Raw genomic sequence first — 16,480 nt, 5'->3', positions numbered from 1 at the left:
CTCTCTATCTCTCATGAATAAATAAATAAAATCTTTTAAAAAAATAAAAAAATAAAAAATAAATAAATATTTATTTTCTAATTGAAAGAATAACTTTACATTTAATTATGTTGATAATGAATTTCAGTTGTCAGGTTTTCTAGCATCTCTTCACTTTCAAACACATAAACAACATAAATATAAAGCAATCGAAGTATTTTATTTGAAATTGAGCCAACTATAAAGATGTCAAACATGAAAAAATGCATGTGTCCACTAGAGCAGAAAAGATACAGTGTGATTAAAATACAGTCACAAAAACAATAGGAATGCATTTGCACACTTACATAGTAAAGCCATCATTTCTTGTTCATTAAAACAAATAAGGGTAACAAACTTTGAAAAGCTATAATTAAAAATTTTTACTCTTGCTTGTGCCTAACGCATTCATAGTAAAGTTAGTTGTTCCTGGAATTGTACATATATGGACAGGAAAGTAAAGTAATCTGGCAGTGTATAATTTGATGCAGAACAGTCATGTAGGTATTTTTGATTGCATAACTCCTGAAGTGTTGCTTTAGAGAATGAACTTTTCTGCAAGTGACATGCAATGGGGTAAAAAGAAAGTTTCCACTGAAAAATGCTCATCCTTTTCTGCATTCATTATATCCTAGATTGTTGAATTTTTCAGGGCTTATTTTTTCCTATTTCCACTCCAACTATGCTCTTTTTTGTAACACAGCCACATTAGCAGACACAGCTTTACACTCTTCATGCTAACAGAGATGCTGAAAATATCGTTGCTAAGCAACTAGATGCTGCACATCGGAACTCCATTTTTTCTGATGAAAGTGACAGGAGAAAGATAGCAACATCAATAGCTTTGATTTTTTTTTTAACTTAACAGCTGCAGTGAAAAGAGAAGATGATAGGCACAATGAAAGAAAAAGTCAGAGAAGGCTAAAAAAGAGGAGGTCTAGACATAAAGAAAAGAACTGTGGAAGAAATCCTAAGAGGAGATTTGATTCATAGAAATGGATAGAAAAAGTATTAGAAACTAATCCAGAAAATAAATAAGAACTGTGTATACAGAAACTGCTTTTGTAAACTAGAAGCTCTGCTAAGGAAGAAAACCAAAACTTAATACAAAGTGTTGATCCCAAAATTGAATGAGTTAGTGCATGGAAACTTCCCTAACCCTTCCAGATTCCCTCTTTTCTCTTATATTAAGCTTCCAGGTATGACTTTTATTTCAGAATCTGAAATCATGTCTGAAGTGAACGTTTCTGGCCTTGGAAATCTGCCAGATGGTAAAAAATAAGACTCTGAAGGAATAATAAAAAGTTAAAAGGGATAGATAGCTTTGAGTTTCTCCAAGGAATTGAAAATCTGCACTCTTATTCAGCCTAATGAAGAGAGACTATCTAAGTAATAATGGCTTAGAAAGAAATAAAAGAAAAGCCTCTGAATGGGTTTGAATGCAATTAGACAAGTACTAAACTGCAGAAAATGCAGGAGTCATAGTGATGATAGATAGATGACTTACTTCATTTCAACTTGAGTAATTATAAAATCAAGCCAATGTTGTAAAAAGAAATTGGCATAAATACAACTAACTGTAAGATTGTAAGACAATAAAAGGCTACAAACTTATCCACTTGAGATATTTCAGATATGCATTTGATTCCCGGTGTAAAACTTTCTATGTGTTACTTAACTTTTCTGAACTTCAGTTTATGCTTCTGTAAAATGGCAATGACACCTAATTTTTAGGGTTTGAGTTATAAATGAAATATTACGCTGAACACCTACCACATGTTCTGATTTCTTTCACCAAAAAGTGCAATATATTAAAAATGCTTATAGTATAAAATAAATTGACTATGAAATGTGTCAATTTTCATTAATCTAGACTATCAGTATTGTTGGACACTCTCCCACTGTTGGTTGAGCTGAGCAGCTAAGAAACACTATTCATTGGAAATCTAAAGCAATAATTTTTTGAATTTATTTTTTTAAAGAGAGAGAGAGTGCATGTGCGAGCCTGGTGGGGCAGAGGGAGGGAGAGAATCTTTTTTTTATTTTTTTAAGATTTTATTTATTTATTTGACAGAGAGAGACACAGCGAGAGAGGGAACACAAACAGAGGGGGTGGGAGAGAGAGAAGCAGGCTTTCCGCCAAGCAGGGAGCCCGATACTGGGCTTGATCCCAGGACCCTGGGATCATGACCTGAGCTGAAGGCAGATGCTTAACCACTGAGCTACCCAGGCGCCCCGGAGAGAGAGAATCTTAAGCAGGTTCCATGCTGATGCAGAACACTCAGAATGCTGAGCATGGAGCCTGATCTGGGGCTTGATCTCACGACCCTGAGCCAAAATCAAGAGTCAGACATAAAGCAATAATGTTTAATGAAAAAAGTCTTCTTATTCTTGATTTGGCAAAAAAAAAAAAAAAATGAAGGCAGAACTGAAATTTTCATTGATGAAATAATGATAGCCCTAACTCTTCAATTTTTAAATGTCTGGATTACAAAGGTAGTTTGGGAACTTTATCCATTCTGGTCAATCCACCCCTGTCTTGAAATGGTGATTGTTACATGTCTGTGATAAGGTAAAAGAAAATTAGAAACCTATGGAAGAGAAATCGCACACTATTGATTACATTCTGATTATCTTTGTGCCAGTTAGTTCCTGGCTTGGGTTGCTATCGATTGCTCTTAGTCCTGGTATTGTATGTTCCTAGGACATGACTCCTACCATTCAAGAGAAAGTGCATACAACTAGGCAATCTGATTCTGGAAGCCAGATCCTTTAACTGGAGGCTTGAAGGTATTATAAACAAGAAAATCATCAACCTCTTCAAGTTAAAGATTAGAAATATACTATAAACAAGAAAAAAATAGAAAAAGAGGTGTTGGCATGTGGGCAAAATAAAAATAGCATCCTGAGAAGTATTTAACATATTTTTCAAAATTCTGTATAATTACATAATTCATTTTTCCTAATAACCTAGAGATATAAGCTACTTTTTATATTTACTGTTAGTAAAGATATCTAGGTAATATAGAGTGTCTTCAGCAAGTCCTTATTTTTCTGCTTTCTAAATCTGTTTTGTTTTAGCTTGTGTTACTCTGCTTTGGTGGTTTGTGAGGTGTCCTTCACCCCACTCAAGATTCAAGAGCAATTTTTTTCATTCATCAATTAAAACACCTTTAATTTTGCTAAACAAAATCATTGTTCTCTATTTAATCCTCCTCCAACTCTCAGAAAACTATTATTACAGTCAGTTGATAGATAAGTAGCTGAGAAAGTAGCTCCTCCAAGGCTACTTTTTAGTAGGGGGGATTTAAGAGGGGGGAAAACCAACTCATACGACCTGCCCCTCCCCCCAAAAACATGTTTTTAGTTATGCTAAATAGCAAATTAAGGGGTTGCCATAACTAGCATTTTGTGAATTTCACATGCTGCTTTTCAAATCTCTAATAATGTTCATGCTTGACTCCTATTTGTTTTGACATCATAACATATTTAAGAGGTTGTGTTTGTTTTTACCAATATCAGAAATTATTTTCTTCTTGTATAAGTAACTCTACTCCTTTCTATTAATTAATGTTAATATTAATGTCAATGAGTGACATGGTAGCAAGTGAGAATGCCTGGTTCTATCTCTGGAACCTAATATGTACTTTCTTCTGTTTTCCTCAGGTACATTTAATCAAGTGCTTCCTTCTATCTAATTTGCTCACATCTTTGGGAATATGAAGATGAATGTGAATTAAAATGAGTACCTAATTTTGAGGAACTCTCCAGCTTGTAAAGGGCAATAAATTTGAAAGCAAGTAAGTTCAAGAGACTGATATTAGATTATAATCATTGAATATATGAATGTGATGATTAATTTTATGTGTCAACTTGACTGGGACACAGGGTGCCCAAATATTTGGTTAAACATTCTGGGTGTGTCTATGAGGATATTTCTGGATGAGATTAACATTCAAATCAGTAGACTGAATAAAGTAGATTGCTCTCCTCAATGTGGGTGGGCCTCATCAGATCTGTTGGAAGCATAAATAAAAAAGACAAGCAAGGTAAGAGAGAATTCTCTCTTTGCCTAATAGCTTAACCTGGGACATTAGTCTTCTCCCACCCTCAAACTGGAGCATCAGTGTTCCAGGTTCTCGGGCCTTTGGACTAAGACTGGAACTACATCACTGGTTTTCCTGGGTCTCCAGCTCACAGATGGCATATCGTGGGACTCCTCAGCCTCTATAATTCACAGAGGACAGGTGAGGGGATAAATAGAGCAGGTCTTGCATGATAAACCACTCTATCATTCCAACCCCCTCTAAGCCTTTGGATACCTTTCTAAATACCTTCTGACATTTAAATTTACTATAGGTCTTTCTTGGGTGGTAATCCAGTCAACCAAGTAAGCAAACTACTAGAGTTATTACCAGCTCCTCCTACCCACTGAGTCTAGAATCTCTGTTTATGATGCCATATCAATAAATGTGTGCTGATTCAACTTACATTCTTTACACTCTGATCTCATATCCTTAGCATCCACAGATTTCTGTTACTTTAAATTGGCAAAGTCATGCAATTATGTTGTTATGTAACATTATCTTCTTAAGGTTCACATTTGTATCTCACTGTTGAAGGCATGCTGGGAATTCAGTCTTGTTATAGAAGTAAGGAAAATGTGGTGGGAATAGGTACTGAGGAGGATTAGCAATCTCGTGTGGGACAAGATCTTCAGGCAAGCGAAGAGTATCATCCATATGGAGAGTATGGAAGGGCTGCTTCTGCAGGCAAAGAAATTTCAGTAAGATTTAAGAGTTCAAGGTCCCTCCCTAGCTTCATCGGAATCTGCCCATATGGGTGCATTCTGATTTTCAAAATCTTATCCCTTCCTGAGATATATTACATGTTTAGAAATAAAATTTGCTTGTAAGCCAGCCACTTGCAGGATTCGATTTTGGATATTGTTTTCAGAAATCTCTGCCTCATGGCTACAAAAGATAAGTGCTTGCTTTAGAGTAGTCACAGAAGCTTTCAGGTCCCCTATGCAGATCTTGAGTTAAGAACTTTTTTTTTTTAAAGATTTATTTATTTATTTGAGAAAGAGAGAGAGAGAGAGAGAGAAAGTACAGTGGGGGAAGGGGCAGAAGGAGAGAATTTTAAGCAGATTCCCCGCTGAGCCGAGAGCCTGACGCAGGGTTTGATCCCACTAGCCATGAGATCACTACCTGAGCCGAGTGCAAGAGTCAGATGCTTAACCAACTGAGCCACCCACGTGCCCCAAGTTGAGAACTAACTTAAGGCCTTGAGCTTAAGATCTTCTTAACACAGGTTCTCTAGTGCACTTATGAGATGCTAATATAATCCTTATATTTACTAGCATTTCCTATGGCAAAATGCTTTGTCACCAGGAATTTTACCTTTTGGAGATAGACACTTGCACTAATTATCAACAGGTAGTAATTTACCACTGCATGTCATAAGCTACCATTGTGTTCTTTATCACCGAAGAGTCATTAATGCCATTAAATCTTAGGTCAATTTCAGATAGCGTAAAAGGAATTCAATGAACACATAATTAAGATTCTGTTCTATCAGAAGCACTATCAATGCCAAATTTTGTATTAGTCAGAGTTCAATAAAAGAAACATAACCACTCCTACATATGAAGTGAGCAAAGCATCGAAGGGATTTGACATTATGCAATTGTGGCAGAGGTTAAACTATCTCTTTACAGCTGCTGTCTTTATGTCTGATGCTGGAGGTTGAAGTCCAAAGAATATGAAATCATATGTAAATAAGGGGAGAGTAGAGACAAGTTTAATCCCAGGAGAATGAGCTGGGATCCACGACCACGAGCAATCTGGAATCCCTAAAGAAAGACTGGAGATTCATGTTCATCTTCTTATCATCTCCAACATTGTTAACTGGGTGTCCTAAATTTAGAAGGTGGAATCTGGGTGTCCTGAAGGAGAAGTTGGAGCATGTCTTTACAGTGCTAAGTACACAGCTGGTCCAGGAAGCAGAGAAGCTGAAAGAGGTAGATCAGTTGTTGGCCCAAACTCTCCCACCTCAATGAGGTAACCTCCCAGATAAGCAAAGAAGCGTGAGATACAAACATCTTCCCCAAACTTGCAAGCATTAAAAAAAAAAAAAAAAAAAAGTGTTTTACTTCACTACTGATTGCCAAAATCTCATGGGAAAAAAAAAAAAAATGTCTCTTCTCACCCAGGCTAACTAGAAACACATAGGGAAGGGAATTGGGGGAAATGTAGTTTTGTCTAGCCAATTGACACATTACAAAGAGAGCACTATAGAGAAGCCAGCTTAGTCATACACAAGTAAGCATTCCCAATAACAAGCCAATTAATCAAATTTACAAATTACCAGTATGTTTACCATAACCTGTGTTCATAACTGCTTGTTAGAACCTTTCCCTTTGGGTTCCTTTAAACATACATTTTCTGGTATTGTTTTTATAGAAATCTTCTGCCAGTCTTGTATCAAACATTGTATCAATTTGTAGATAATCTCTCTTCTGTCTAAAGTTTCTTTTCTTTTCTTTTTTTTTTTTTAGAGGGGCGGGGGGGGGCAAGGGGAGAGGGAGAGAATCTTAAGCCCAGCGCAGAGCCCAACAAGGGGTTCAACCTCATAACCCTGAGATCATGACTTGAGCTGAAATCAAGAATTGGACGCTTAACCAACTGAGCCACCCAAATGCCCCTATCTAGAGTTTCTTCTACTATTTCTCATTGATATATTTTACCACTGCGTATTTAGATATGGAATTAATACTTATTAACCTTTTAGGACTTAAGTGTATCTTTTCAATCTGGAGATATGTGACTTTCATCAAGTCATTAAAATTGGCTGCCATTATTTTATTTAACATGGCTTCTATCATGTCCTGTGGTCATTCTTGGGGCTGTTCACAAAAACACTTCTCCTTTCTGTACATGTTAGAATTGCATGTCACATTACTCCAAAGTTAGGATTGGTCAAGGTACTCTGCAAAAAGTGGCATGTATCACCTCTTAGGTCAGTCTTTAAGGTCCAGGGTTTAATTTGCTTTGGTTCTTACCCCCGTGTCAGGAAAAGTGGCATTGCTCCAGGTGTTAGAAATTCCATTAATTTATGTGGATAACTGGGATAATTGGAGATGACCTTCATGAGTGGCCTATATATCAAATCTCCTAAAGGTAGTCTTCTGATTTCTATATCCTGCATTTCTTTTGGTAAGATAGCCCTTAATTCTTACTATTAAATAGCTCCCTCTGCTTTCACTTCTGCTTTCTTAATTTAAAGATTGGCTGATAAATTGACATTTTATAAAATATGCTGGAAATTTAAGGAGTAATGAACATAAAATCTATCACATACATGTCTCATAAAAAGTAAGATATAAATATCTTGAAAACTTTTTACCTGGCAGGGATGTTTAAGGGCTAAAAATTGCCTCGGGGCTAAAAGTTGCCAAAAATCAGATGACTACCTCTGTATGCTATATGCACCATTTGTATAGACCTCACCTATATTTTCTCATGCCATCTAGATCTGTTCAGTCCAACACAGTAATCACTAGTCACATGTAGCTATTGAGCATGTAAAATGTGGCCACTCCAAATTCAGCTGTGTTTTAAATATAAAATATACATTGGATTTCAAAACCTTCAGATGAATAAAAAAAAATGTGAAATATCTCCATATCAATTTTTTACACTGAGTACATGTTGAAATAATAGCTTACATATAATTGTTTAAATAAAATATATAATACATATTAATCACATTATGTTTCTATTTTAGTTTTAGGTATTTCTATCAAAAATATCTAAGTTTTGTATTTGACTTTCATTACATTTCAACTAAATAGCATTAGTCCAGACTTTAAAGGTCAAATATTTCTATTATGTATAGAATAATTTCTTATGAATTTTTCATTAAGTAGTCACTGTACCAAAATTCTAAGTGTTTAGTACTCCTTCTTAAAGAAAATTTCTGGGCGCCTGGGTGGCTCAGTCGGTTAAGCAACTGCCTTTAGCTCAGGTCATGATCCTGGAGTCCCAGGATGGAGTCCCGCATTAGGCTCCCTGCTCGGCAGGGAGTCTGCTTCTCCCTCTGACCCTCCCCCCTCTCATGTGCTCTCTCTCTCTCAAATAAATAAAATCTTAAAAAAAAAAAAATTCTTTAAGAGATTTATTTACTAATGAATATAAATTAATCTTTATATATTTTCACAGATTCTGTAAGGGTAGTTTTTTTGCTTATTTCATGTTAACACTGATCAATTTTGTGTGTGTGTATCTGAGTTTTCTTTACAGAGCATTTGTTAATGGAGATAATGTTTGACATTTTATGTTAGACATCCTAGAAATTGCTATTCTTCAAGGTTTTATTAAAAATGGGGTTAAGGATACCCAAGGTTGAATTTTATGTCTAGAGTTTCAATATTGGGCTTTTAAGATGTAAATTTCATTCCTTGTCATTCAAATATATATTTCAATTTGACTTAAAATTTATGAGTTTCAAATTTGATCAGACAGCTGAAATTGTTTCTCATCCTCCACTGAACTTATTTTAAGTCTATGCCACAAAGTTAGTGTAATAAGTAAGTGATCCAATTTCTCCTCTTTCCAAGCACATTGGCCTATAACCCAAGTGCCAAACCTCTTCAAGTTTGAATTTTGCTAAGAGTATAGTCTTAAGAAGAGTGAGAATAACAAAAAAAGTATGTTATCTGATAATAAGTTATGAAGTCTGTGAAGACATTTCCAAATCTTTTGATAATATTATATGCACGATACATATTATATGTGTGTGTGTGTGTAGTGAAAATATTGATAGTTTTCAAAATTATTCTTTTTTTTAAAAAAGAATTTATTTATTTATTCATGAGAGAGAGAGAGGCAGAGGGAGAAGCAGGCTCCCAAGGAGCAGGGAGCCCAATGCAGGACTCGATCCCAGGACCCTGAGATCATGACCTGAGCCGAAGGCAGACGCTTAACCATCTGAGCCACCCAGGCGCCCCTCAAAATTATTCTAATGGTGAAAAAGGATGAATATATAGACAATCTGGGCTACTGATAAGAGTAACTTCTATAAAACAAAATGATTGTTAAGTTTTACTTTTGTATGACACTTCTTGCTTTTTCAAATTATTTTCACATATTTTCATAAAATAATTCACTTTAAAAATAGCACTACAGAAGAAATAGGTATAATAATTGAAAACAAACACTTATTCATGTTTACTATATTACAGGTACTCTTCAAAGTAGTTTATATGTATTAACTCATTTAATCCCCATACATAATCAACTCTATTTTGCAGATGAAAGAACAAGGACTAAGGAACAGAAAAGCTAAATAACTTGTTAACATTTCCCTGGCTGTAAATGGTGGAATTAGGATTTGACACAGGCAATTTAATTCCATAGCCTATGTTCCTAAGGACACATTTTATAGGGAATTGTAAGTACATTGCTCCAAGTCCTGTCATTTACAGATATGGCCAGGACCACAATACAGATGATCAGATTTAAAGCTTATTATTCTTTATATTACATGGGAAAATTATAGTGTAGAAATTATAAGAGGCAGAATAGACAGAAGAGAAGGAAAGAACAGAAAGAGCAAAAGCATAAACAATTTAAATACTATATTATTACTTGCAAATGTTTACATTTTTAAAGTTTTTAACATCAGTGCTGACTTGTTTTTTAACCTATTAATTATAATATGAATCAAGTACCTACAACCTACTAGTGGATTGTTAGGTTCAATTTTTAATTCTATACAATTTCATGAGTAGAAATGCTATGATGCTACATTTGCAACTACTTCTCTGTGTGGTACTGTAGATGTAGTTCATTCAAAAAACATAGAGGAGTGATTGGAAATTAGACTAAAAAAATTTTAGGTGTATATATAGCAAATCTATCCAAATTTATGTGCATATTAATGTCAATCACAACCAAAATCACAGGAGTTATGTATGTATGTTTATGTGTGTGACATTGACAAGCTGATTCTAAAATGTATATGGCACTGCAATGAACCAAGAAGAGCCAACATGATCCAAGATTATCTTAATAAAGATGTACAAAGTTAGTAGATTTAAACTATCTGATAATTAGGAGCTCCTATAAGGCTAAAATAATGCAGATAGGGTGATTTGGCAAAAAGGCAAATAGACAAACGGAATAGATCAGTGTCAAGAAACAAACCCACACATACATAATAATTTATGGCAAAATTTAATTTATGATCCTTAATATAGTGGTGGAATTTTCAATACATTATGTTGAGTCAATTGAATATTCACATAGGAAATAAAATAAATCTTGCTCTTCACAATATAAACAAAAATAAATTTCAGTTGAAATTTTAGACAAATTAAAAAAGGTAGAATACTAATCTTTTAAGAGATAACATAAAAGAATATCTTCATAACTTTAGAATAGACAAGGATTTTTTTTTAAAGATTTTATTTATTTATCTGACAAAGAGAGACACTGAGAGAGACGGAGCACAAGTGAGGGAGAGGGAGAAGCAGGCTTCCCGCTGAGCAGGGAGCCTGATGTGGGGCTCGATCCCAGGGCCCCTGGAACATGACCTGAGCCTAAGGCAGACGCTTAATGACTGAGCCACCCAGGTGCCCCAATAGACAAGGATTATTTAAACTGGACATTAAAAACACTACTCACAAAGGAAAATATGGACAAAGTATTAAGTATTAAATTATACATAAATATATATGTTTATATATTTGCAATACAGACATTCATCAAATGACTCATCCACAATATATTAAAACATCCTAAAATAAATTTTTAAAAATTAAGGCAACTATTTTTAAGAGTAGTCAAAAGTCTTGAAAAAGTATTTCATAAAAGATAATATCCAAAGGTTAATGAACATGAAAAATTAACTCATTGGGGAAAGTAAAGCCTTGAAGGAATACCACTTTGCATCCAACAGAAATGCTAAGAATGACAACAAAACTAACAATTTCTAATGAGGATGCCGAGGAATTAGTATTCATACTCTTCTAATGGGGGTGTGCCAGTTGATAAAGCTATGGAATACTATTTCAAAATATCTACCAAATCTTAAAACCTGAATATCCTATTACACAACAGTTCTATTCCTAGGTACATACTCAAAAGAAATATGTATTTCTTTTTGTGCACAAAAGATGTACATAAAAATGTTTATAACAGGATTAGTCATAATAATCCCAAACTGGAGGAAAAAAAAACAAAACAAAATAAAATAAAAACCAAAAAGCCCCCTACTACTACTACTACTACTACAGGATAATATATACTACAGTTTCATTCATATAAATTTCAAAATCAATCAAAAAAATCAGTAATGGAAATCATTAAACTGGTGATCTTTTAGAGGAATGATAAATACGCTGTGACAAAGTTTTCTGGAGCACTTGCAGTATTCTACTTTTTGGTATGGATGGTGTGTGTGTGTGTGTGTGTGTATTTAAATAATTTTCCTTGTGCATTTCCTTATCATAAGAAACTAAACTATATGGCCATTTCTTTTATCCTGTGCAGCCATTTTCTTTTTAATTTTTAAAAATTTTCCTCCAAAAGGAGAAAAAGAAGAAAACACAACAGGGGATTAGATGAACACAGAATAACTCAACTATGCTTTGGAGAATTGTTTTGTGCAAGGACATTACAAAATTTTAAAAATAAAATCCTAAAATTAAAGATATGATTGAATACTTAATATAATGCTACACATTACTGTTATCTTTGGTCATTTTATAAATGGAATCCACCACTGACCTATCCTTTCTTGCATCAACATGAACTTTCTCTTTTCTGCTCACCCCTACCATCATGAAATTCCCTTCAAATTCATTTCAAACTTCACAACTACTTAAATTCTTCATTAAATTTCTCACACTTTTACATTAACTGAAATGATAGATGATGATGAGCCAGGCCTTGTAGCACTCTCACATTTCCTAAAAATCATATTGGTAGCTGGAAGATTTGCTATTCCCTATTGCTCCTTCCACTTTATATTAGTTTTCTATTGCTGCTGTGTCAAATTATCACAATTATTTTGGCTTATACCAACATATATTTATTATCTTACAGTTCAAAAGATCAGAAGTTTCACAGAGCTTGAATCCAGGTGTCAGCAAGGTAGTATTTCTTCTGAAGGTTGTAGTAGAGAATCTGTTTTCTTGCCTTTTCCACCTTCTGGGGCTGCCTGCATTCCTTGGCTCATGGCCACTTCTGAACATTCTCAAAGGCAGTAGTGCAGCATTTTCATATCTTTCTCTAACTCCAGCACTCCTACCTTCATCTCATAAGGACCCTTCTGATTACATGGGGCCCACTTGTATAATTCAGGCTAATCTTAAAATTCCTTTCACCAAGTAAGTTAACATATTCATTTCCTTACCATCTCTGGCTTGATCTAATGCAAAAAATACCTTAACTAGATTTCCTATCTCTAGTATTATCCTCCTCACTCCCAAATCTATTATTATATTGCAAATACTTCATGTTACTCTCTAAATTTTTTTTAAAAAGCAAACACTTTGCATTACTCTCTAACTCAACCTAGTTTAATGGCTAATAGTCTACTAGAAAATAATGTTTTTCAAGGGTTATAAAGATCTTTATGCCTCTGGGGTTCAAGCTCCCTTTTGCTCTCACAGACCATCTATGTATTTAAGTTGTTATCTCTGAGCTCCAAGTCTCCTCTTCTGCACTATGCATTGTGATTCTAGGACTAAGATTCTGCAACACCATGAAATCTACTGAAGGTAACTATTCTCTTTGTGAAAAACTACTGCTGTCTTGTTTTTAAGCCCTGACAGAGACCAAATACCTGACACATGACACCAAGTGATAATGGGATCTCAGTAGCCTATCATGAAATATAGACACACCTATCTGACTCAGTAAACCAAAAAGTTAGCCATTTATAGCAACAGTCTACCATCAAGTACAAATCAGATACAAGAAGAAACTGGTTGTAGTAGAGAAGGATCCAGAAGCACAAGAAGTTGAACAAGACTCCTGGAGCATTTACTCCTAGAGTTACATCCTCTCTCTTCCCTCAATCCACACTTAACAACCTTAAAGTACATAAGTACCATTGGCTGATTAAAAATAAAAATGTTTTGCTTGTTTAACATTTTTTTTTTCATTCTATACTAGTATCAACCAGACCTGGATGCCTACAACACCACAACCTCAAGCAAGAACTTCCCTGAAAGACAGTAGTGAAGAGAAATATTACCCATAAGCAGAACCTGGAAGAGCATATTTTAAGTTATCTACTTTATACTAAGAAATGGTTAGAAATACGGATCTGCACAAATTAATGGGTGATGGCTAACAGTTTGGCCTTATTGTCAGGAACAAAAAAGAATAAGATGGAAGACTAAAAGGTTGGAAGATGACTAAGTATAAATTTTTAGAAAAGGACAAAGATGTTACAATGTTTGATTTCATCTGAATGCTCATCTATGTGTAAGGAGGTGGATAATATACATTCTCTGTGAACATCAGTAAGCCCCTTTCCCAGCCATTCTGGTGCCTCTTTAATGAACCCAAATATGCTATGGTCATGGTAACAGAGAAGGAGTCTAAATACGTGCTCAACAAAAGTCAGCTTTCCTCACTGAGTCTGATCTTGCTGCCACCACTCCTGAGTACCTTATCTGCCAACAGAAAGGAAAAATGTTGACCTAATATAGAGCTGTCAATATGGCACAAATCTCTAGAGGGAACAGCCAGACTCCTGGTGGTAGACTGATTATACTGGATCCCTTTCAACATGGAGATGTCAACTACTTTATGTCACTAAAATAAACATGTAATGCTTACCATGAACATGCATTTCATGTTCACAAGTCTTCTGCCAGTATCAAAATCTGTGAAATTAAGGAATTACTTACTTATGCTTTATTATTCTACCCAAGGTTTTTTTGTCAAGAAATTCATTTCATATCAAAATGAGTCTTAAAATTGGCTTCTGACTATGGAATTTGCTAGTCTTAACTGTATCCCTTAGAAGATGATGGCATGAGAGAATGACTCAACAGCACCAGTTGAGAGAGAACATGCTGAAAGTATGTTTCTGTCTTTCAGAATGAAGTATATATTATGAGTAATCATGTTATATGCTGCAGTGTAGCCCAAGCTCAAATAAATCAGTCCAAGAATCAAAGGCTGGTAATAGCATTTGCTTCTAATATTCCACTCACACAACTTTGGTCTTCTATCGTCACAATTTTGGCCACTGGTAATTTGAAGGTCTTTGTTTCCATGGCAGGTGACAACAGTTGTATTACCCAAGCAGATAAGAAAACTAGACCAATTAAAGTGCTAACTGGGTGAAACTTAACCAAGAGATCAGTGGTTGAAGATGGAAACTACATCAGTTAATCACAGCCTCTTTATCTGTTATACAAACAAGAACTGATGCAGTTATGTACATTTTCTTCCTTTTGTATTTTGTGTATATACATAAAAATATATACATTCTCACACACACAGGTTTATAATAATTATTCTTATTTATATTAACTACTCTTCTGTTTTTTACTCTTATCATTTTATATAAGAATTCCTAGTGGTATTTAGCTTTTTAACTTAATCTCCTAAATTACAGAATATTCTGTAGTCACTGTGACTGAATGAGTGGAGAAATTTACATTGCTTGCAGATGGACACCGGGACTGGTGGTGCCCAAAGATCATGCTGTGACTGCTAGGATTTTGTTTCTCACACTTTTGTAGAAACAGTAAAAAAAAAAAAAAAAAAGAAAGAAAAGAAAAAAAAAGAAAGAAAGACTGTAGAAACAGTCTTCTTTTGCATAAAAGATTATTACATGTTGTTAGGTGGAAACATAAATATATTGGCATGACATGAAAGTTAAAATATATAGAGGGCATATTTGAATGCTGACTGACCAATGAAGTCAACCAGGATGGTAATTATTTTACTCCATTCCAAACGGTGTCTCCTAGTTGGGATGCTAAGCCTGGAGACACTAAAAATATACTTTTTACTTTCTCACTGATCTCTTATCAGGCTCTACAAAAGGTGCACTAAGAATTTAAAACAAAAAATAGGGAATATCAATGTCCTGCTTTTCTCCCTCCAGCTTCTTCAGTTTACCAAAACTAATTTATCATGCACTCTCAAAGGTATGAGCATCAGCTGAGCAGCAACTTGCTCTCAGAAATCTGAGCCCCAACTTTACAGGTACCCTCTTCCAAGTTTCTCCACCCTTATAACATTAATTGCTTCTATTAGTTCCCATAGTCCAAGAGTTACTACCTGTTTTTAACGTCATCTCATTTTATCTTGAATTTGCCCTCTAACATCTGTATCTAATTCCCTAAATTATTTCCTCTCTGTTGAAAGCCTTTTGGGGGTTTCTGTATTATTAACCTGAGACTGATTAATGCCATTGTTCACAACCAACACCGTATTTTATAACTGTTCTGACATCTTGAGTTCCTTGAATATACTAAATTCTCTAATGAATTGATGATTTTGCACAGCTATCTCCCCACCCCCCACCTGGAATACCTTACACTGACTCACTGTTCATGATTCAGACTGAGAGTCACTCCATCTCTAAAGCAATCCTTTCTTCCCTTGCTCAACACACAATCCATGCCATGGAAAGTTTCTTCTTACCAAAGCTATAACCTTATATATCACTCTTTTAACATTCATCAAAATTAGCCAAACAGGTTTGGTTATGAATCTTTTCCATTAAAATATAAGAGTTTTCAAGGCAGACATCCTACCTGTTTTTTTAATGCTCATGATCCAACACAGTACATGCCATATAACAGAACATAAATGTTTGATAAATGAATGAATGACTTAACATCTTCAGTCCTCCTTTCTCTCCCATTCTAAATTGTGGGCAATATATTTAATTCCTACAAAATGCTGCAATTGCTTACTGTAGATATTATGACAAGGGTTATTTTTATAACAGTTTATTACATCTTTATTGAAGTATAATTAACATACAGTATTATTTTAGTTTCAGCTGTACAATATAATGATTCAGCAATTCTATATATTACTCAGTGCTCATCATGATAAGTGTACTCTTGATCCCACTCACCTATTTCACCCATCCCCCCACGCACCTCCCCTCTGGCAACCACCAGTTTGCTCTCTGTATTTAAGAGTCTGTTTTTGTTTTCATGTTAATTATACTTCAATTAAAAAATAATGAAAAACAAAAACCAAAAAAAAGGAGAAAATTTCAGGTAGCATGGTAAAGACAGAAAAATTTATTTTCCAATCCCTCTTTCTTTTCCTAAGTATGTAAATATGAAAAGATAATAGAGAGATCTCATTTCTGCTTTTTTTTTTTGGTCAACTCAATAGAATACAGTTTAATAAACAATACAGAAAGGAGTGAAGATGGAATCCTATCCTCAGAAATGAATGAGGACCAA

The 16,480-nt window shown here is 34.7% G+C and overlaps 1 protein-coding gene across 1 annotated transcript in view; it reads right to left on the bottom strand.

The window, feature by feature from the left end:
- Positions 1-16,480, bottom strand: part of LOC123861542 (uncharacterized) — a 1,204,655-nt gene that overhangs the window by 239,254 nt on the left and 948,921 nt on the right. The window lies entirely within an intron of this gene.

Source organism: Mirounga angustirostris, unplaced genomic scaffold (assembly GCF_029215605.1).
Source record: "Mirounga angustirostris isolate CCGP_5_RB_7025 unplaced genomic scaffold, mMirAng1.0.hap1 SCAF_9, whole genome shotgun sequence".
NCBI classification, from domain to species: domain Eukaryota; kingdom Metazoa; phylum Chordata; class Mammalia; order Carnivora; family Phocidae; genus Mirounga; species Mirounga angustirostris.
Note: the sequence above shows the minus strand (reverse complement) of the source record. Positions and strands in the feature narration are given on the sequence as shown.